The sequence below is a fragment of the Haliotis cracherodii genome, unplaced genomic scaffold (genome assembly GCF_022045235.1).
Source record: "Haliotis cracherodii isolate W230 unplaced genomic scaffold, xgHalCrac1.p SCAF_4, whole genome shotgun sequence".
NCBI classification, from domain to species: domain Eukaryota; kingdom Metazoa; phylum Mollusca; class Gastropoda; order Lepetellida; family Haliotidae; genus Haliotis; species Haliotis cracherodii.
In genome coordinates, this window is record NW_027266297.1 from 69,757,192 (window position 1) to 69,781,182 (window position 23,991).

General features: G+C 40.2%; 1 protein-coding gene across 1 annotated transcript in view; it reads left to right on the forward strand.

Annotated features, from left to right (window-relative positions):
* The first annotated feature begins 4,294 nt into the window (after positions 1-4,294).
* LOC139480459 (CYFIP-related Rac1 interactor B-like) overlaps positions 4,295-23,991 on the forward strand; it is a 35,605-nt gene continuing 15,908 nt past the window's right edge. The window contains exon 1 of the mRNA XM_071263536.1: positions 4,295-4,389. The gene's annotated coding sequence lies outside the window, so the exon portion shown is untranslated. The remainder of the gene's footprint in view (positions 4,390-23,991) is intronic.

Consider the following 23,991-nt stretch of genomic DNA (forward strand, 5'->3'; position numbering starts at 1 on the left):
GATTCAAAAGCAGTTTCCCTCACACATATCAGTAAATCCACTTTGAAGTAATATAGTACCAGGCCACTCTTGTCAGCTATTCCTGTAACATAAAACATTCAACAAATCTGACAAAGATATATCTTTTGATAATCATACATCAATAAAATGCTATGCAAATACTCCTACTTCCTTGTTGTGGACATTTGCATGGATAATAATGTTGTTGGATTCTGATTAATTGTTTGTGTTAATTATATTTAAGCGGTCTTCATTTAAGTTGTAAAGGGAAGTAACTTTTTTGTTGTTGTTGGTATCGCTATGTGCAAGAGACTGTGCTGTGAGCGGGGGACCGTACAGGTTATAAAACGGTAATAATGCAATTAAATACAAAACTTAAGTAACCGAGAAGTAAGACATTATTAAAACGACCGTTTATTTTCATATTTGCGTCTAAATATTAGTATATTCACAGACGTTTCTGCATTATTTTGCAGTCAATAAAGCCGACAGCGCTACCTTAGTATTTCGTGGCAATGGCACCTTTCAACTAGAACAAGAATCTGTTAGAATATGAAACTAAGAATTAGAATAAATGATGAAGTTGAAGAATGATTTGACGTCCTGAATTCTCGAAACCCACAAATGCTTTATCGGGATAGGAATTGGATACCAGTTGGTTTCATACTAAACACCTCCTCTCACCACTGCTTATGTGACATTCAATTTCAGTAATGTAATATACATGTACTGGGGTATGTGATATACCCACTGTTAAGCACCATCTATCAGACAGCAGTGAATTGCTTGCAATAGCCGGTTTTACACATTCTAAACCAGTACTATGACATCGTCAGTCTTGGACAGGACACTCTTCCATATCATTAATAAGTTTCAAAGAATACTTAAGACGTTTTGAAGAATATTCAGCAAGGACTTAGAATATGAACAAATTGAAACTCAAAAGATATTCTGATTTCTTATTCACATGCTGCAATACAGCCGTTTTTCTTCGTATTTTAACTGAATCTTGAATCATACAATATTAATACTGTGTAGGCATGGAATCTCTTCATAAACTATTCCCATGGTGCATTTTGTGATATCCATGTTGGGCTTGCCCTTTTGATTTAATCCATTTGATCTTATTTATATGGGCCTGAGTTATAAATGCTTGTTTTGAGATTGTATGTCATACACAAATAGCATTCCTTGAACTTGTTTGAACTTGTTCCATTGTTTCATGGAGGTTAATCCAATATTGTGTAGAATATACTGCCAACGATGTCAGGGACTTAGTCATAAAATGCTACACGTACATATACATGAATTTATCCATGATTCCAATCCAAACACAGTGCCAATCGCAGACAAAATGGGGGAAAAAACATAACTGTGTCAAAATTGGAGCTTTTCTAAAAGACTTTTTTCTTAAATATTCCAGGGTATAATATAATATCAATGCAAAAATGTAAAACTAACTAAAGCCTATTCTTTGTTATTGGTCCTGTTATCAGTGAAATACAAGTTACCTCTGCAAAACATTTTCATTAGTTATTACTATTACTGAAACAGCATAACTTGGAAACTGTTTTATCCCAAATTGGAAATATTTACTGACAATAGCTTCAAAACTTGGGGCCGAATAAAAGTATTTAACAATCTTGATACTTAGAAATGACAGAAAAATATGCAGCATAGTCAACACTTTAACAGCAAATTGCACCAGTTCACAGGCTGTAAGCTGTTTGCTTGCATACCGTGTCCTTCCAACAACATACAAGGCAAATTAAGTAAATACATCACATAAAAATATAAATGATAGAATTCCAACCTGTAAATACATATAGATAGCGCTGGAATGGGAATATTTATATCATCACTCGCAGTGATCTATGCACTCAATCCTCATTCAACTTCGGCCATTTGAGGACATGTTACATTAGGCCCCTTAGCAGTTCCAGACAAATATACTGGTAGTTAAAAGTTATTAAACAAACAAAGACAAACAATAAACCAGTATAGGAATGGACTGCTGTAATATTCACCTGGGTTTTCAACTTGAAATAGTTCTGAAGTAGTGCTGTCTACTTACATGTTGATTGTCCCCAGGACTTACCCTTATTAAAAAGAAATAAATAGTGGTGGGACGATATACCCATGCATCGGTGGATTACGATTTTTTACTTCTCGATCAGTCACACACTAAGTAAAAAGTATCTATTCCTACCTTAAATGTTTTCTTGAATAAGTGTTACACCAAACACTAATTACTAGTGAAAATGAGTAGTGAAAACGTAAATATTTTCATCCATTGCGCCATACCTGACACTGCCAACCATTAATCATTAGTGTGCCAGGTATTTAGCAATCCTGTCTATGAAAAAGATGGCTTACGCACCACAGATAAAAGCAAATGCAAGTATCGCAAAATGTATGGAATCGTGAGCTAGGTATCGTGATATAGATCAGACTGCATAGTTGGTGTATCGTCCCAGACCTAGAAATAAATCCTGTTCTAATTGAAGGATAGTTTTGGAATCCACATTAAGATGTAACAAATATGTATCAAGAAAACTAAACTGAACTAAAAGAAAAATATAACACTTCAATTTGTGATATTTTACAAATTGGGATAATTATGCACATCTCCCTTTATATATTAGATTTGTCATTGATAATTGTGACATATTGATGCAATCTGTCAGTATATATTGTATGATAATGTATCAATACGCAAAATGACTTGGCCTATTTAGTTTTGTTCTTGACTAGATCGAGTCTTGTAGAATAGATTGAAGGTGGCAAGAACTGTTTAAGTTTGTTCCCCCAACCACTGAGGTACAAAAATGTAGGGCCCATATTCATGTTTATATCCTACTATAATTCTAGATCTGGCCTAATATTGGCCTAATCTGCTTTGAAAAGAGTGAGTGAGTGAGTTCTATTTAAAGTCATGTCGGCAATATTTGAGCCATAATGTGACTTGAACAAGTTTTATAATATTTATAAAAACTGTCAACGAAGGACAGTATAAAAACTAGCAATATATCACAGATTGACTTAAAACTAGTTGTAGAACATTAAAAATATCTGATTATTTGGGCAGGACACGATATAAAAATGGGCGGCTATAGATCGCCAGCAACAAGGTTAAAAGAAAGGTACGTATATACATATCTATATATTTGGTTTTCTTGAGGTCAGTGATTTGAACCTCTGATGTTCAGTATGAATCATGTTAAGAAGTATGAGAAACATATGACATTGAAAACGCATCACAATGATCGAAATCTTCAAAAGGTTAGATTTCAGACTTCGAAATGACTTCCATGTTCGATGCACAGGCCCCTGAAGCAGGATAGTGATATAACTGAAACACTGGACCCATATATATAAATAGTCTATTTATATATATGGGTCCGGTGTTTCAGTAATATTACTATCCTGCTTCAGGGGCCTGTGGTTCGATGCTATCACTTCAAAGGCATATTCAGGGTTAGAAACTAACAGTTTTCGTCCAGTAGTCATTATAATGATAACTTATAGCAAAAACCTTAAAAAGGCCAAATTTCTACTTGTCCTGCTGATACCTTTAGCAATGGGCAGTTTGGCAAGGACTATATATAGGACTAGGGCCAGTTTCTAACGCTGATATTTCGTGACATTATATATAGGGCTATCTAGATATAAGCATGCATCGATCCTGAAAATTTGCTTTCAGTGACAATCCTACATTTTTTTAAAGAACACATATTTGCGTAACCGTTGGATTCTTTTTACCTGACATTATTCATGGGTTACACCGACCGCACACATCCTTCCTTGTAACTTCTGCTCTGAAGACAGCGAACTGCTAGCAGACGACACATGAGTGACGTAGAGCACGTGGTGTGTTGACCTTGTAATGAGGTCAGTCTTTTCGAAACAGGTGCGTGCTGTGCTAATACAAAAAGCATAAAAAAGAGTGTAACATGAGGTAAATACTTAAAAGTTATCGGGATGTTAAAATGATGAATGCATTATGTTATAAAGAATAGGTTCACTGTTAGCACTTTCAAGTTCGCCTGCACGTGGATTTGTTTACATATGGTTAAAAATAGCCATCGCGTTGCGACGAGATTTTCATTACCGTCAACTTTACAAACATTATTTAAGTTAATTCATATTATCTTTTCTGATAATTGGGGTATTCATACCCTTCAAAGTTCATTTATGTCTTTTAGGCAGTTTACTTCCTTACCTGCTGAGGCTCACGTTACCATATTTGGGATGTGCTTGTGCTTGACCCGGAAGAGAAATGTAACTTGTCCTCAAATGGCCGAAGTTGAGTGAGGATTGAGTGCATGGATCTGGAACGATTGATGATATAAACATTCCCATTCCAGCGTTATCTACGTGTATATACAGGTTGGAATTCTATCATTTATAATTTTATATGTTGTATTTTCATTGCCTTGTATATTGTAGGAAGCACACGGCATGCAAGCAAACGGCGTTCAGCATGTGAACTGGCGATATCAATTTGCAGTTCAAGTGTTCACTATGCTGCGTATATGTCTGTCACTTGTAAATATCAAGATTGTTAACTACCCACTGTTATCATGTATTAGAGCGTTCATTATTGCAACCACAGTCTTCTGACTTTGTTTTCCAAGTTCACATTAGGCCACTTAACATATCCAAGTGTTTTGTGTTGAGATAACACAACGCGGAAGTGATGACACCAACTTTGTTTGGCCTGTAAATACAAGTCGTAGGAAATATTGCCCAACTTCTTTACAAATTCGACAGTGATCACTGCAATGTCACCATCCAAACTTTGCTGGTGGGTTGAAACTGTGGAAATATGCCTGAAAATAAACACTATAAAGCAACACAAAATGCATGTCAAGTATTTCTTCCGGAGAATACTTTTAACATCATATTGTGTACTACTTCCTGTGTTTGGATTCATTGTTTATATTTGTAATAGGTGGGTTACTTTGCCCAAAAATTAAGTGTAATTATTGGATTATTCAAATATTAGTAATTCTGATATATTTAACTGAAATTAAAGGATAACAGTTTGGGCCAACCTAATATAGTTACATTGAAAAAAAAATGTCTCTCTATTTACAAAGGGAGTAAACATCCTAAATAGCCACACTTATTTAAACAGAAAAGTTATTTGAACAATATTATATACACAGTGGGTGGACATAAGTATTCATCACTTCCAATATGGTGTCTCTTTGTTTACATAATTTCACCTCTTTAATTGAATAATCGAAATTTGGCAGAAATGTCGACCCCAGTCCAGTGTAGTGCAGATGATGTGCATGTGAGCCCAACACACTGACAGCGTAACTCAGGTTTCATTAACTGCTAGATTGATATTGATCGTAAAATTAAAGTAAGCAGTCAGATTGCTGATTGAATGTTAGGGTGGAATGACAGTTTAAGTGGACTGATCAGGGTGGAAACGATGCACTCCTTTTAATAGCAATATGTATGAAAATAGTAAGTGATAAAGTCATGCTACAATATACAGGCTTCTAGGTTCACAGTGTGGCAAATGAAATCAGAACTAAACACCTCATTTCTGTATCTTAAGATACACAAAAACGTGCAGTTCAAAATGGAAAAAAATAAAGTCCACTCTTTTGTCATTGATTATTTTGTTGTGGATAATATAAACTCATTTCTGAGCATCATGGCACCTACACCAAAGTTTCTGCTATCAAGGGTATATTTGTGTTCTCTGTGTGGAATTTATTAATAGATGTAATGAAATGAAGCTGAATCATTTTAGAAAGCGGGCATCTGATTGGCTCAAGATTGGCTCCCTTCCATCTACAGTGAAGCAGAGTTAATACCTCCAGAAAACACTGCATTCTGAACGATTTTTTTCTACTCATTGTCACAATGGCAAGAATCATATCTTGTGACCTACTTGGCAAGATATGCTTACGTCTGGTTCATTAAACATGCTAAACACGACTTTCTAAGTGAGAGTCCACAATTGTTGAAGTCTGGTTCATTAAACATGCCAAACAAGACTTTCTAAGTAAGAGACCACAATTGTTGAAGTCTGGTTCATTAAACATGCTAAACAAGACTTTCTAAGTAAGAGACCGCAATTGTTGAAGTCTGGTTCATTAAACCTGCTAAACAAGACTTTCTAAGTAAGAGACCACAATTGTTGAAGTCTGGTTCATTAAACATGCTAAACAAGACTTTCTAAGTAAGAGACCGCAATTGTTGAAGTCTGGTTCATTAAACCTGCTAAACAAGACTTTCTAAGTAAGAGACCACAATTGTTGAAGTCTGGTTCATTAAACATGCTAAACACGACTTTCTAAGTGAGAGTCCACAATTGTTGAAGTCTGGTTCCTTAAACATGCTAAACAAGACTTTCTAAGTAAGAGACCACAATTGTTGAAGTCTGGTTCATTAAACATGCTAAACAAGACTTTCTAAGTAAGAGACCGCAATTGTTGAAGTCTGGTTCATTAAACATGCTAAACAAGACTTTCTAAGTAAGAGACCACAATTGTTGAAGTCTGGTTCATTAAACATGCTAAACAAGACTTTCTAAGTAAGAGACCGCAATTGTTGAAGTCTGGTTCCTTAAACATGCTAAACAAGACTTTCTAAGTAAGAGACCACAATTGTTGAAGTCAGGAATGTGAGTTATGTGACCGTGCAGGGAGATATGATTCAGTGGATTAGATCATGTCGTGTTTGGTAAGGGAATAACACTGACAAATAGGGGACAGTATATCATATCACATGGAATTAATTTGTGTGTGAAACTCATCATTGATCTGGTCATTACTGGTTTCTAAAGTCAAATTGGTAAATCTGTATATTCAATGATACACAAACTACATTTAGGAAACCGACCTATTCCATTGTACTCTGTGTCAGTATTCAACCTCATGATGCTCCATGAGTCATGGTACTTTTATCACCGTTCTTTGATACATATGTTACCAAGGGTCCGATACATCATGTATATCCCACATCAGTCTGGTGCAGACAGCTACCTAGTTTAAACTGACAGCTGCATCACTGGATTTAAGTGGCTGCTCTGACTCGTCTTGGTATATGCTTGCACGGGGTTAAAGGTCAACTATCTTGTATAGTTAAACATGTAACAACTTTTGTGTGTTGCGTAAGAATGTTGTTTTCTTGGATGTGGCAGTTAGAAGTAACAAACAAAAATAGGATGGATAAAAGTAAATACTGCTACTATTGTTTATTTATTTTAATGTTTCTGATTGATGAGGACAGTAACTGCAACAACAGGTCAGGTGCTCCTACCTCTCCTATACTGTCCTTCAACCAAGGTAGCCATGGTTACCAGCTAACAAAGATTAGGACCAGATGATAACAGTGACAGTTGTGATGGTAAAACTTAGAACTTAGATATGTTCCTAACTTGATAAATAATTGATATGATTCAGGGTTGACACAATACGCCAACCTCACATATTGATATATGTCGCGATACTTGAGTCATAACACAATATGAGTGGTGATACTTGAGTCATAACACAATATGTGTCATGATACTTGAGTCATAACACTATATATGTCATGATACTTGAGTCATAACACTATATGTGTCATGATACTTGAGTCATAACACTATATGTGTCATGATACTTGAGTCATAACACTATATATGTCATGATACTTGAGTCATAACACTATATATGTCATGATACTTGAGTCATAACACTATATGTGTCATGATACTTGAGTCATAACACTATATATGTCATGATACTTGAGTCATAACACTATATGCGTCACGATACTTGAGTCATAACACAATATGTGTCATGATACTTGAGTCATAACACTATATGTGTCATGATACTTGAGTCATAACACTATATATGTCATGATACTTGAGTCATAACACTATATATGTCATGATACTTGAGTCATAACACTATATGTGTCATGATACTTGAGTCATAACACTATATGTGTCACGATACTTGAGTCATGATACAATATGTGCCATGATACCTAAGTCATAACACAATGTGTCATGATACTTGAGTCATAACACTATATGTGTCACGATACTTGAGTCATGATACAATATGTGCCATGATACCTAAGTCATAACACAATGTGTCATGATACTTGAGTCATAACACTATATGTGTCACGATACTTGAGTCATGATACACAATATGTGCCATGATACCTAAGTCATAACACTATATGTGTCATGATACTTGAGTCATGATACACAATATGTGCCATGATACCTAAGTCATAACACAATGTGTCATGATACTTGAGTCATGATACACAATATGTGCCATGATACCTAAGTCATAACACTATATGTGTCATGATACTTGAGTCATGATACACAATATGTGCCATGATACCTAAGTCATAACACTATATGTGTCATGATACTTGAGTCATGATACACAATATGTCGTTATGTATTACATAACTGAACGTGGAGCATGAACTGTTGAAAGGAAGACCTTTCATTAAGCATCAGAGGGGACACGGGTGGCCCAGTCGTCTAAGGTGCCGAAATTCGCTGTGCAGAGTTGCGTCCCTTGGGCACGCCAGAAACCTATGATCGTGGGTTTGAATCCCGGTTCTCCCCGATTATGTTTCTAGGTTTGTCAGCACCATGCCCGTGCTCGTGGGTTTCACCGAAGTGGTAAATGTCTGATACTCCCACATTAAGCTGACACGCCGTGATATAACTTGTATACTGTTAAAAGCGGCGTTAGCCCAACTCACTCACTCACTATTAAGCATCAGACAGTGATGTATTTCTGCTGTCCCATGTTGCCAGTCTGTAATAGTCCTAGCTTGTGTATTCAACAAGTATGCTGGTCTACTAAACCATGAACAGGAGTGAGACCGTGTGTGGGCAATGGTGAATTCTAGGGCTGGTACGAGTTCAAATTTACTATCCACTATCCACTACTCACCACCTATTACCCGACCCTACCAGGGTACCCGCTATAGGTCTCAAGAGATAGGTTCAAACTGTCCGTTTGGCAAACATTTGACTGTAGCCCTGGCAAAATGTATTTAGATACACGTATAAAACGATCTGGTCATGGATAAGCACTGATGTTAAGTGCATGAAGTTTTTGTTTTTTTCAAGCATATAAATGTCAGAAGGAATGCGTGCATAGTCAGAAAGAAATGGGAACATTAGTGACTTGTAGTGTGATCATAGAGTTTTAGATAGGTTTACTCATTAAACAATATATCACATGACTAACCATGGGTCCGGGTCGTCATGGTAGCCCTGTGGGTACCCGGGTCCTGCTCAGTACCCCCCCCCCCCCCCCCCCCCCCCCCCCCCCCCCCCCCCCCCCCAACCTGTGTAGCCATGTGACCCGTCCCAGCCCTAGTGAGCACTGTTTAAGTTTCAGTGGTCCGACTGACTTGGGGCAAATATGAAACGTCCCGCTCCTCAGTCTGAAAGGACAGACATTTCCATTATATATGCTGAGAAACCTATTGAATACTTACTCTTAAGTTTTGTTGTTGTCGTGCGAAATGTCACTAATGTTTCAGCAGTACAGTCCTATTGGTCAGTTGATGAAAAAGTATTTATCCTCCCAAACTGGGTTCCTTGAAAATCTTGCTACAAAGAATTGCATCAGAATGCATTGCAGACCAGGGCACAGGTGGTCCAGTCGTCTAATGCACTGCGATTCGTCCATGCAGAGTTGCGTCCCTTGGGCGTGCCAGAAACCTATGATTGTGGGTTCGAATCCCAGTTCGCCCTGATTTTGTTTCTAGGTTTGTCAGCACCATACCTGTGCTCGTGGGTTTCACTGAAGTGGTAAACGTCTGAGACCTGCATCACTTCGGGCTTTCCTCCCACATTAAGCTGACAAATCACTCACTCACTCACTCACTCATTGCAGACCATTGTGATGTTATCTGTGACCATGAGTCACAATCAAATGACATGACTAGTCTCTGTGCCAGCTATACTTTACACTCAACACACTGGTTATCACTGTTTAAAAACTAAAAAAGTTGGAAGATAAATGGGATCTCACCCAAGGCCTTTTGATATCAAATATATCAACACAAGTAGATAAATGTTTAAGATTTCGGGGCTTACTGAGATAAACGGTTTGTGTGGCAGACAAAGAGTGGATGGTGAAACTGATGCACAGAATGTCCTATGTGCTGTGCCTAGCCTGTAACTGTTTTCATCTTTCTAAAAGCACAGTATGAATAAACCCAAGGGAAGGTTTTCACCGCCAGCTTTCACAGTTGATGAGCTGGTGCATGTTGGGTAGTCTGTACTTCCAGCTATATGTCATTAAACACTGTAACGAGCACATGTGGTGTTGATAATAGCTATCTCTTGATAAGGTATGTAATTATGTATATATCTGCCTCTAATTATCTCTGTTACAAAAATACTAATCGTTACGACTGATATCCATGGCAGAAGAGAGCTATGTCATGTTAACACGAGATGAATAGTGGCCACAAGTTACCGTTGTGTTATTTGTTATCAATATAATCGTGAATCACAATGAAGAATGTTAAGTGAATAGTTACAGAAGATCGGGGTAGAATAGGTTTTCAGCAACCCATGCTTGTCATAAGAGGCGACTAACGGGATTGGGTGGTCAAGCTTGCTGACTTAGTTCCCAACTGCGTGGATAGATGCTCATGATATCAATCGCTGGATTGTCTGGTCCAGACTCGATTATTTACAGACCGCCGTCATATAGCTGGAATATTGGTGAGTGCGGCGTTAAACAACAAACAAACAAAACAAATAGTTACAGTAGAACATGAAGGCCTCTCTGTACTATTAGATTGTGAGGAATCATGGATGTGGACGTGTTCTGATCCTGAAGTCAAGGATGAGCTATTTACTTAACCTCCCCTCACCCACAGTTTCTTCACATTTGAAATAACTATGTACCCACAAACTTTAAGATTCAAAAACGTTGTATTTCCCACAATTATTATCCTTCCATGATGCTTGTAAAAACTGTTATCGAAAAAGCCAATGAAGTGTTTTCATTTATGGAAGATCAAGGTATCACAAAACAAGGAAATAAACACTGAATTATAGTTCTTTCATCAACAAATCTATTGAAGATTGTTTATATTTGGAAATGGGTTGTAATACAAATATAATCTTATATTTCCCGGCTTTTATGGACCCAACACAACAATATTGACCCATGACTACAAGGAATGAGACGCATACAGTGCTATAAATATGATAACACCCTCTCACATTACCCTGTGATGTATTGGGGCTGTCATAATTCAGCACATGTGACTCTGAATATTGTCCACTCAGCACTTGTCACATTGTTTGAAGCTCACATGGGCATCATTATAATAATAATTTTCAAGCAAGTCTCATTGTTCAGTTCATGTGGTTAAGTAAATGTAACATTTTGTTATGTTGCTTTATGTCTGGTGCTGACTGTCGAGTCCCCAGCATGTGAACCGTGTGTACAGCCCATTGTTTCCGAAACCACGATACAGCCAGAATATCACTGAGAGCAACGTAGAACCAGGCTCAGTCCTATAGTCAACACCTGAAAGAGCTTGTGTTCAGTCAGGTTTAGCTGGAACTGCTTTTTAATGCTAATGATTTTGTTTGTGCCTGAATAAATGTGAAGGTAATGAATGAGCTTTTTGAGCAGGAAGTGCATACTTTATCATGAACCTTCAGGCTAGAGCGTCTAATAGGAAGAGTCTCCAGTTATCTCGGTGTTATCACACCTCCACCTATTTGCGTAGCTTTATCTCATAAGGTGACAGTCTTCCTCACCTGTAGAACAGTCATCCTTATTGTGTCTTCCTAGTGCTCCACAGTCATCCTCGTTGTGTCTTCCTAGTGCTGCAGTCATCCTTGTTGTGTCTTCCTAGTGCTGCACAGTCATACTCGTTGTGTCTTCCTAGTGCTACACAGTCCTACTTGTTGTGTCTTCCTAGTGCTGCAGTCATCCTCGTTGTGTCTTCTTAGTGCTACACAGTCATACTTGTGTCTTCCTAGTGCTGCACAGTCATACTTGTGTCTTCCTAGTGCTGCACAGTCATACTTGTTGTGTCTTCCTAGAGCAGCAGTCATACTTGTTGTGTCTTCCTAGTGCTGCACAGTCATACTTGTTGTGTCTTCCTAGTGCTGCAGTCATACTTGTTGTGTCTTCCTAGTGCTGCAGTCCTACTTGTTGTGTCTTCCTAGTGCTGCAGTCCTACTTGTTGTGTCTTCCTAGTGCTGCAGTCATACTTGTTGTGTCTTCCTAGTGCTGCACAGTCATACTTGTTGTGTCTTCCTAGTGCTGCAGTCATACTTGTTGTGTCTTCCTAGTGCTGCACAGTCATACTTGTTGTGTCTTCCTAGTGCTGCAGTCATACTTGTTGTGTCTTCCTAGTGCTGCACAGTCCTACTTGTTGTGTCTTCCTAGTGCTACACAGTCATACTCGTGTCACTTCTAGTGCTGCACAGTCCTACTTGTTGTGTCTTCCTAGTGCTACACAGTCATACTCGTGTCACTTCTAGTGCTGCACCGTACCATTCTTGTCGGTGAGCCCACTGAGGCATGTACACAAGATCATTTATCAAGTTTTCTTTAGAAATTTATGAAATCTAAACATTGCTGATTGTACTTCCTGACATTTACTATTGAAATCAATCACAGTACAAGACATCAAGGAGGCCTGATTATCTGTGATATTTCACGATTACCCTATCCTATTCTACAGGTGGTGTCAACTTCCTAAACTGCACACTGCACCAGAGACAATTCCCATGCCAGCTGGGATTTGTCTGACATTAGGATTACTTTGTATGTTGTTTAACGCTGCACTCAGCAATATTCCAGCTATCTGATGATGGTCTGTAAATATTCGAGTCTGGACCAGACAATCCAGTGATTGACATCATGAGCATCAATCCACGCAATTGGGATACAATGAAATGCATCAACCAGCGGATCCCGTTAGTCGTCTTACGACAACCATAGTCGCCTATTACAGCAAGAATGGGTTGCTGGGGACCTTTTCTACCCTGTATCTTCATGGGTCATTGGGATTAGTAGACAAGGCAGGGGGTGTCTCCTACTTGTTGTGTCTTCCTAGTGCTGCACAGTCATACTCGTGTCACTTCTAGTGCTGCACAGTCCTACTTGTTGTGTCTTCCTAGTGCTACACAGTCCTACTTGTTGTGTCTTCCTAGTGCTACACAGTCCTACTTGTTGTGTCTTCCTAGTGCTACACAGTCATACTTGTTGTGTCTTCCTAGTGCTACACAGTCATACTTGTTGTGTCTTCCTAGTGCTACACAGTCATACTTGTTGTGTCTTCCTAGTGCTACACAGTCATACTTGTTGTGTCTTCCTAGTGCTACACAGTCCTACTTGTTGTGTCTTCCTAGTGCTACACAGTCCTACTTGTTGTGTCTTCCTAGTGCTACACAGTCATACTTGTTGTGTCTTCCTAGTGCTACACAGTCATACTTGTTGTGTCTTCCTAGTGCTACACAGTCATACTTGTTGTGTCTTCCTAGTGCTACACAGTCATACTTGTTGTGTCTTCCTAGTGCTGCAGTCATACTCGTGTCACTTCTAGTGCTGCACAGTCATACTCGTGTCACTTCTAGTGCTACACAGTCATACTCGTATCACTTCTAGTGCTACACAGTCATACTCGTGTCACTTCTAGTGCTACACAGTCATACTCGTGTCACTTCTAGTGCTACACAGTCATACTCGTGTCACTTCTAGTGCTACACAGTCATACTTGTGTCACTTCTAATGCTGCACAGTCATACTTGTGTCACTTCTAGTGCTGCACAGTCATACTCGTGTCACTTCTAGTGCTACACAGTCATACTTGTGTCACTTCTAGTGCTGCACAGTCATACTTGTGTCACTTCTAGTGCTACACAGTCATACTCGTGTCACTTCTAGTGCTACACAGTCATACTCGTGTCACTTCTAGTGCTGCACAGTCATACTCGTGTCACTTCTAGTGCTACACAGTCATACTCGTGTCACTTCTAGTGCTACACAGTCATACTCGTGTCACTTCTAGTGCTGCACAGTCATACTCGTGTCACTTCTAGTGCTACACAGTCATACTCGTGTCACTTCTAGTGCTGCACAGTCATACTCGTGTCACTTCTAGTGCTGCACAGTCATACTCGTGTCACTTCTAGTGCTGCACAGTCATACTCGTGTCACTTCTAGTGCTACACAGTCATAGTTGTGTCACTTCTAGTGCTACACAGTCATACTTGTGTCACTTCTAGTGCTACACAGTCATACTCGTGTCACTTCTAGTGCTGCACAGTCATACTTGTGTCACTTCTAGTGCTGCACAGTCATACTCGTGTCACTTCTAGTGCTACACAGTCATACTTGTGTCACTTCTAGTGCTGCACAGTCATACTCGTGTCACTTCTAGTGCTACACAGTCATACTTGTGTCACTTCTAGTGCTGCACAGTCATACTCGTGTCACTTCTAGTGCTACACAGTCATACTCGTGTCACTTCTAGTGCTACACAGTCATACTTGTGTCACTTCTAGTGCTGCACAGTCATACTCGTGTCACTTCTAGTGCTGCACAGTCATACTCGTGTCACTTCTAGTGCTACACAGTCATACTCGTGTCACTTCTAGTGCTGCACAGTCATACTTGTGTCACTTCTAGTGCTACACAGTCATACTCGTGTCACTTCTAGTGCTACACAGTCATACTTGTGTCACTTCTAGTGCTACACAGTCATACTGTAGACAAGGTAGGGGGTGTCTCTGTGAAAACAAATATATTCAACATTAACATGATTAAGTGAGTTTGATATTTTGTTCTTATGGGAAACTGACATGGTAACATAATTTCTCAGCCACCAACACTTGATACTTGAAGGACAGAAAGTCCCAGATGGTGATCGTCAGTTTGTCAGCCCCATAACCCTGTCCATGAGTTCCACAACATGGCAATATCTGCAATGTGTGTCACCTTGTGAATGGATTGTCCTTGATGTACATCAACATAGAAATACATATAGCAGTGACTCAAGTGTGGTGGGCGTGCACATGGCTGACATCCATTGTCCAGTGTTCCACATAGGTCATTATTATGAAAAGGGTCGTGGCACCCTGTGGCCATGTGTGTAGAAGCTACACTGAGCTATAACAAATATTAACTGTCTCCCATACTGAACATGCTTGGCAACCAATTTGTTCTTTATCTTTTGTGTCGTAAATCTTGTCATGTGGCTTCACTTATATGAGTTTTGATCCTGGGGGAAGAGTGGGTCAGGTCGACCCCTTGCCTCAGCTAGAGCCACCCTCAATTATGGTGTATCCTATCTCCTTGACTGTACAGCATAGGGATGGAGATGTGATACACTGAATATTGTCGAGGAGATGTGATACACTGACTATTGTCGAGGAGATGTGATACACTGAATATTGTCGAGGCGATGTGATACACTGAATATTGTCGAGGCGATGTGATACATTGTATATTGTCGAGGAGATGTGATACACTGAATATTGTCGAGGAGATGTGATACTCTGAAAAATGTCAAGGAGATGTGATACAATGAATATTGTCGAGGAGATGTGATACAATGAATATTGTCGCGGAGATGTGATACACTGTATATTGTCGAGGAGATGTGATACTCTGTATATTGTCGAGAGGTGATGCACTGTATATAGGCGAGGAGATGTGATACACTGTATATTGTCGAGGAGATGTGATACACTGTATATAGGCGAGGAGATGTGATAGGCTGTATATAGGCGAGGGTGAACTGGAGCTAGGTTGTTCCTGGACTTTGTGGCACCATCAGGATGGGTTGACCCTTGTTGTTGTGGTTATGGGTCTTTGTATATATTTGAATACAACTCTTCACCACTGTACAACCCTACTGCATCGTCTTTAAATGCTCCTAATATTGATAGGTTTAACCGTACTCGCACCCTCAGTCACTCACTCACTCACTCACTCACTCACTCACTCACTCACTCACTCACTCACTGTGATCCTGTTTGACCAGGAAGTGCACACTGAGGAACCTTCCCAGTGATAGGCCGGGGGCTCATTCCCAGTGTCTCCAGTAAATCCTGTGTTGAAGTTTACAGGTTATAATAACCTTTTTAGTGCTGTGACTATCTTAAATCTTATCTTTAAGTAGGCGTTCAAAGAGAAGGGACAACATGTGCATTGGCCATCGAACGTCTGAGGTACAAGTAGAAGGGGTATGATGGCCGTAGTCAGTTGTTCAACAATAACTATCCTGGGTTGATAAAGAATGATTGCATTATCACTGTGCTAAGATGAGCAGAAGCCCAACAAGAGTGTTGTAGTAAGACTACTGATTGGTCAACGTGTTGTAGTGAGACTACTGATTGGTCAACGTGTTGTAGTAAGATTACTGATTGGTCAACGTGTTTTAGTAAGATTACTGATTGGTCAACGTGTTTGTAGTACAACTACTGATTGGTCAACATGTTGTAGTGAGACTACTGATTGGTCAATGTGTTGTAGTGCGACTACTGATTGGTCAACTTGTTGTAGTGCGACTACTGATTGGTCAACGTGTCGTAGTGAGACTACTGATTGGTCATCGTGTTGTAGTGAGACTACTGATTGGTCAACGTGTTGAAGTGCGACTACTGATTGGTCAGCGTGTGGTAGTAAGACTACTGATTGGTCAACTTGTTGTTGTAAGATGACTGATTGGCCAACGTGTTGTAGTAAGACTACTGATTGGTCAACTTGTTGTAGTAAGACTACTGATTGGCCAACGTGTTGTAGTAAGACTACTGATTGGTCAACGTGTTGTAGTAAGATTACTGATTGGTCAACGCGTTTGTAGTGCGACTACTGATTGGTCAACATGTTGTAGTGAGACTACTGATTGGTCAACTTGTTGTAGTGCGACTACTGATTGGTCAACATGTTGTAGTAAGACTACTGATTGGTCAACGTGTTGTAGTAAGACTACTGATTGGTCAACGTGTCGTAGTGAGACTACTGATTGGTCATCGTGTTGTAGTGAGACTACTGATTGGTCAACGTGTTGTAGTAAGACTACTGATTGGCCAACGTGTTGTAGTGAGACTACTGATTGGTCAACGCGTTTGTAGTAAGACGACTGATTGGCCAACGTGTTGTAGTAAGACTACTGATTGGCCAACGTGTTGTAGTGCGACTACTGATTGGTCAACGTGTTGTAGTAAGACCTCTGATTGGTCATCGTGTTGTAGTGAGACTACTGATTGGTCAACGTGTTGTAGTGAGACTACTGATTGGTCATCATGTTGTAGTGAGACTACTGATTGGCCAACGTGTTGTAGTAAGACTACTGATTGGCCAACTTATTGTAGTAAGACTACTGATTGGTCAAAATGTTGTAGCGAGTCATGGTGTTGCTGTTTACTCAGTAGACTAGTACTTCCTAGTGACGGCCTAATTATATTAACAGGCAATGGAGGCACCTACATTTTTTCTGCTGCAGTTGTGTGTCTGGGGGGACATGGTTCATTCATGTCGAGTGTAGCATGTGTCATGGTTTTCTTCAGGAACTCTTCTCAATACACAGACATGGAGGGGGAGCAGGGAGAGGTGAAAGACTATTCCTCACTTCTGTGGTCACATGTACACTGTGCAATAAATGATAACTAACTGCAGTGTGTAAGGAATTAGATAGAATATGAATTGAGAATGTTTTCACACAATACATTTTCTAGTTGTAAAATAAGGCCCTTTTGGAACGCTGCACACCCTGCTGGCAGGCGTTCAAATCCGGCCATGACAGCACTTTGAATTCATTACTAGTTGTTCAATAATATGCAGGCGCTGACAATTACTACAAATATATTTACACTAATAATACTTACAGTGACAATGTTCAGGTGAGTTGGGCATCTTACTCCAGGCAGGTAGAGAGTCCCTTGTTATGTTTTAGTTCAGGACAGAATCATGAAAATCAAAATGTTTCTCTGCTTGAGCATTGGATGTTATACTTCCCCAACAGGAACAACCATCTTGTTCAGACATACACTCACAGCAAGGTAGGAGGGGTTGAGTTTAGTAGGAGTAGTTGAGAGTAGTTTGTTGTGATACTAACTTTCATCATGTTCTTGTGTTGGGTTTGTGCCTGGCTGACTGAAGTTTATTGTGTTTCTGTGAATGATCAGTGAAATGTGGACTCTGCTCACTCACTCACTCACTCACTCACTCACTCACTCACTATTCCAGTTATTATAAAAAAAATGAATAGAATTAACTGGGCCTTGGACCGATGGTACTTTCTATAACATAGGCTACAATTGTGACGTCAACGTATAATAATAATAATAATAATAATAATAATAATAAAAAATGCATTTATTTGGTGCCACAATTCACAAAATACACATGCTGTGTTTGTCGTAGCAACTGTAAGACTGTTGAAATAGAAATGTCTTGAGATTTGAAAGAGGAAATAGTAGGAGCAGATTTCAGATTTTCCAGCAGATTGTTCCTGCAGACTCTGCAGCGTACAAGAATGTTCTTTTGTGTCTAAAGATTGCTGGAGTCTTTGTGAAATGTGTGGGACATATTGAGGATGGTGTACTGTTAAACAAGCGGTTGAGGAGGTTATCTCACTTCCTCTGGTTCAGATACTGAACTCAAGGGTCTACCAGTCGACTACGAGGAAAGGGGTGTAGTTCATGGAGTCAAGGATGGGTTCACCGACTCTCGTGGGGAACATCTACTCATTGAAGGACTCGAAACTTCAACTATTAAAATGAGTCAAGTGGATTGATGGGTTATCATCAAGGTTGTTTGATTGGATGCCCTGATGAAGACTTCAACCAAATATATTACAGGACTCCAGAATGGTTTTGAACCACTGAATACAACGCACCTGTTTTCATTCACATTTGACAGGTGATAGTTTCTTTGGGTATTGAATATATCTTACTCCCTTGAATCCAGTTTCTTTGGGTATTGAATATATCTTACTCCCTTGGATCTAGTTTCTTTGGGTATTGAATATATCTTACTCCCTTGGATCTAGTTTCTTTGGGTTGGATCCAGCTTCTGTGGGCATAGAATATATCTTACTCCCTTGGATCCAGTTTCTTTGGGTATTGAATATATCTTACTCCCTTGGATCTAGTTTCTTTGGGAATTGAATATATCTTACTCCCTTGGATCTAGTTTCTTTGGGTATTGAATATATCTTACTCCCTTGGATCCAGCTTCTCTGGGCATAGAGTATATCTTTCTCCCTTGGATACAGTTTCTTTGGGTATTGAATATATCTTACTCCCTTGGATCCAGTTTCTTTGGGTATTGAATATATCTTACTCCCTTGGATCTAGTTTCTTTGGGTACTGAATATATCTTTCTCCCTTGGATCCAGTTTCTTTGGGTATTGAATATATCTTTCTCCCTTGGATCCAGTTTCTTTGGGTATTGAATATATCTTACTCCCTTGGATCCAGCTTCTCTGGGTATTGAATATATCTTTCTCCCTTGGATCCAGTTTCTTTGGGTATTGCATATATCTTACTCACTTGGATCCAGCTAATCTGGGTATTGAATATATCTTACTCCCTTGGATCCAGCTTCTCTGGGTATTGAATATATCTTACTCCCTTGAATCCAGTTTCTTTGGGTATTGAATATATCTTACTCCCTTGGATCTAGTTTCTTTGGGTATTGAATATATCTTTCTACCTTGGATCCAGTTTCTTTGGGTATTGAATATATCTTACTCCCTTGGATCTAGTTTCTTTGGGTATTGAATATATCTTTCTCCCTTGGATCCAGTTTCTCTGGGTATTGAATATATCTTTCTCCCTTGGACCAAGTTTCTCAGGGGTATTGAATATATCTTACTCCCTTGGACCAAGTGTCTCTGGGTATTGAATATATCTTTCTCCCTTGGACCAAGTTTACTGGGTATTGAATATATCTTTCTCCCTTGGACCAAGTTTCTTTGGGTATTGAATATATCTTTCTCCCTAGGACCAAGTTTCTCTGGGTATTGAATATATCTTACTCCCTTGGACCAAGTTTCTCTGGGTATTGAATATATCTTACTCCCTTGGATCCAGTTTACTGACAACACTGACACATTGTGTTCTGGTACATATGACAACACTGACACCATTGTGTTATGGCACATATGACACCAACACTGACACCATTGTGTTATGGTACATATGACAACACTGACACCATTGTGTTCTGGTACATGACACCAACACTGACACCATTGTGTTATGGTACATATGACAACACTGACACCATTGTGTTATGGTACATATGACACCAACACTGACACCATTGTGTTCTGGTACATATGACAACACTGACACCATTGTGTTCTGGTACATGACACCAACACTGACACCATTGTGTTATGGTACATATGACAACACTGACACCATTGTGTTATGGTACATATGACACCAACACTGACACCATTGTGTTCTGGTACATATGACAACACTGACACCATTGTGTTCTGGTACATATGACAAGACCGACACCATTGTGTTCTGGTACATATGACAACACTGACACCATTGTGTTCTGGTACATATGACAACACTGACACCATTGTGTTCTGGTACATATGACAAGACCGACACCATTGTGTTCTGGTACATATGACAACACTGACACCATTGTGTTCTGGTACATATGACAACACTGACACCATTGTGTTCTGGTACATATGACACCAACACTGACACCATTGTGTTATGGTACATATGACAACACTGACACCATTGTGTTATGGTACATATGACAACACTGACACCATTGTTTTCTGAGTCATATAATAACACTGACACTGACACTATTGTGTTCTTGTATAACAAAACTGATACAAGAAGCATGGAGGGAGTTGAACTGTTTCAGGTAAGGACGTGACATGAGCAGCCTTTTGTTGGTTATTTTAGGAAGTGAAAGTTGAGTTGAAGTGTCTTTGTTTCAAGTGTCTTCATGTCAGCCATGTTTTTCTTCTTCCTCAAGACTGCGAACATCCACTGACAAGATACCTTTGTGAGGGTTCAGCAGTAAATGTGGTCAACTTTGTCAACACCTAAATGCTGCCGAGTCAATAGGGCTGCTGCATGTGGTACAATATTTGCCTCCGCCTGTATACATGACAAGCCCGAGAAGATGCAGCTTGGCAATGTTCCAACATCGCTCTACACAACACAAACTCAAACAAGATGAATATTTGGATGATGTTTGCTGTTCCTTTTATGATTTTAATCCCTCTTCCCCCTTCTGCTCTATCAGTTGAGATCGTCACATCCTCCGATTAAATGTCTAAATTGGAGGTGATGTTCATCAGGAGTAATATTTTCTCGCTGGCAAAGCATCGGATGACGACTGTTTGTTTGGATGAATCCACAATGCCAGTTAAATATTTCAAGTTTTTAAGCTTAAGATAAAATAAGCTGCTACATGGCTAGAGAATGGGAGCACTGCGAGTCAGTTCGGGGCAACTTGAATGGATGTACGGGTCATGTTGCCCGGGGAGTCTTGCTGGGAACGTGTAATTTCTGGTGGATCATATCTTGTATACAAGCAGTAGTAGGTGAGTAGGTGTGTATGGAGGGAGTTCGAGTTGGTAGGAGTAGGGGATGGGTGAGTGTGTAGGGGTGGGTGTGTGAGTGTGTAGGGGTAGGGGTGGGTGCGTGAGTGTGTGGGGGTAGGGGTGGGTGTGTAGGTGTGGGTGTGTGAGTGTGTAGGGGTAGGTATGGGTGAGTGAGTGTGTAGGGGTAGGTATGGGTGAGTGAGTGTGTAGGGGTGGGTGCGTCAGTGTGTGGTGGTGGGTGAGTAAGTGTGTTGGGGTAGGTATGGGTTAGTGAGTGTGTAGGGGTAGGGGTGGGTGTGTGAGCGGATGGTGGTGGGTGACAGTGAATGGGGGTAGGGGTGGTTGTGTGAGCAGGTGGTGGTGGATGAGTGAGTGTGTGGGGGTAGAGGTGGGTGAGTGAGTGTGTGGGGGTGGGTGAGTGAGTGTGTGGGGGTAAGCTAGCGTGTTGGGGTAGGGGTGGGTGTGGGAGCGTGTGGGGGTAGGTATGGGTGAGTGAGTGTGTGGAGGTGGGTGAGTGAATGTGTGGGGTAGGGGTTGGTGAAAGGGTGGGGGTGAGTGAGTGTGTGGGGGTGGGTGAGTGAGTGTGTGGGGGTAAGTTAGCATGTTGGGGTAGGGGTGGGTGTGGGGGTAGGTATCGGTGAATGATTGTGTGGAGGTGGGTGAGTGAATGTGTGGGGTAGGGGTGGGTGAAAGAGTGTGACAGGGTGTTTGAGTGAGCGGGTAGGGGGGTGGGGGGTGTGTACATGTGGGCGGATGGGTGTGCTTTGGTCAAGTGAATGAGTAAATGAATGAGGGATGTAACACTAATAGTAAGTTATCAATATAGATTAGCATCCAGGGTGTCCGTGCAGCTTGATCAAACTGGACAAATGTATTTCAAGACAAACAAATCATGTGAGGTGGAGTGTTGGTTGCTAGACGGGCATGAGATGAAGATTTTAAAATGACTATATTGAGGCCTAACTGAGATGACATATAGTAACATTATAAGCAAGATAAGGGGATCTAATGTCATTGATGTTGTCAGCTTAACTTACTGTCATGTGTTGTTTGTTAATGAGGGTTGAAACAGCTCTCTATGATTGCCAGGGTCAGCTTGTACAGAAATGAGTCCCAGTTGAGGAGCATCATGTCCAGCACTGGCATTTACATATCTCAAGTGGTACTTTCTCTAACAGGGGCGGTCTGGTAGCCTGGTGGTTAAAGCGTTCGCTCGTCACGCCGAAGACCCGAGTTCGATTCCCGACATGGGTACAATGTGTGAAGCCCATTTCTGGTGTCCCCCGCCGTGATATTGCTGGACTATTGCTAAAAGCGGCGTAAAACCACTCACTACTCACTCACTCACTCACTCACTCACTCACTCACTCACTCACTCACTTTCTCTAACATAACTGTCATTTCTTCATCTCTCACAGACACATTTCTCACACTCAAGGAGTAGAATGTAGCTAGTAAGCTGATACTGTTACCTCAGAGTGCTGAGTTATGACAAGCTGAGAGCCAACATGCTGTAATACATATATAATTAACCTCTTTATGGCTGATGGTATTCTGGCTTGTACCGTCACATTCATGACCAAGCAGCATGGTACGGTGTATTATCGCGGTAGTTCATTTATAATGGATCGTAATGGCGCACGCTTACTTACCTATTAAATAGGACATACCCAAAAAAGTGTCTTGTTCTTTGTTCAACTTTTATGACACATTGATTAGGATTGATCGATGCTGATTTTCTTTACCAAGTTTGGTTAACAAAGTACCTGTCATTAGCGACTCAAGGGCGGGCATCTCTATATTATCGCGGTATCACTATTTTGTGATGTGATACATGTGGAGTATGTGGTTTACATCACTTCCTGTTAGGGATTGTGAATGATCAGAATGCATACGACCTAAGTTGGGTCAAGGGACATCCTCCAAACAATTGGGTCCTTTTCTAACCAATCACAAACGGAGGTAGGGGTAATTCCACTTCAAAAACATTACAGATAGTGTATACTTACGAGTACCCGTGACTGACGAGTCCTGTATTCGAACAAGCAATGAAATATTTTGTGTTCAGATTTGCAAAAGTAAAGTCGACAGTGGGGGTTGATTACGAGACTTCGCGATACCACCATAATATAGAGACCATTATAATTGTAGAGTCATGCTATGTTATTTATACCTGCTGGGGAACAGGGATGACTTGTTGGTGTACCTTTCACTGCTTCCTTATTGTCCTGTGCTCAGTCCAAGGAAGTCAGATCACATGACATAGTCTTACACGATCAGGTACTGTTTGTGACATTGCTAAGATCAGGCATTGTTTGTGACATTGCTAAGATCAGGCATTGTTTGTGACATTGCTAAGATCAGGCATTGTTTGTGACATTGCAAAGATCAGGCATTGTT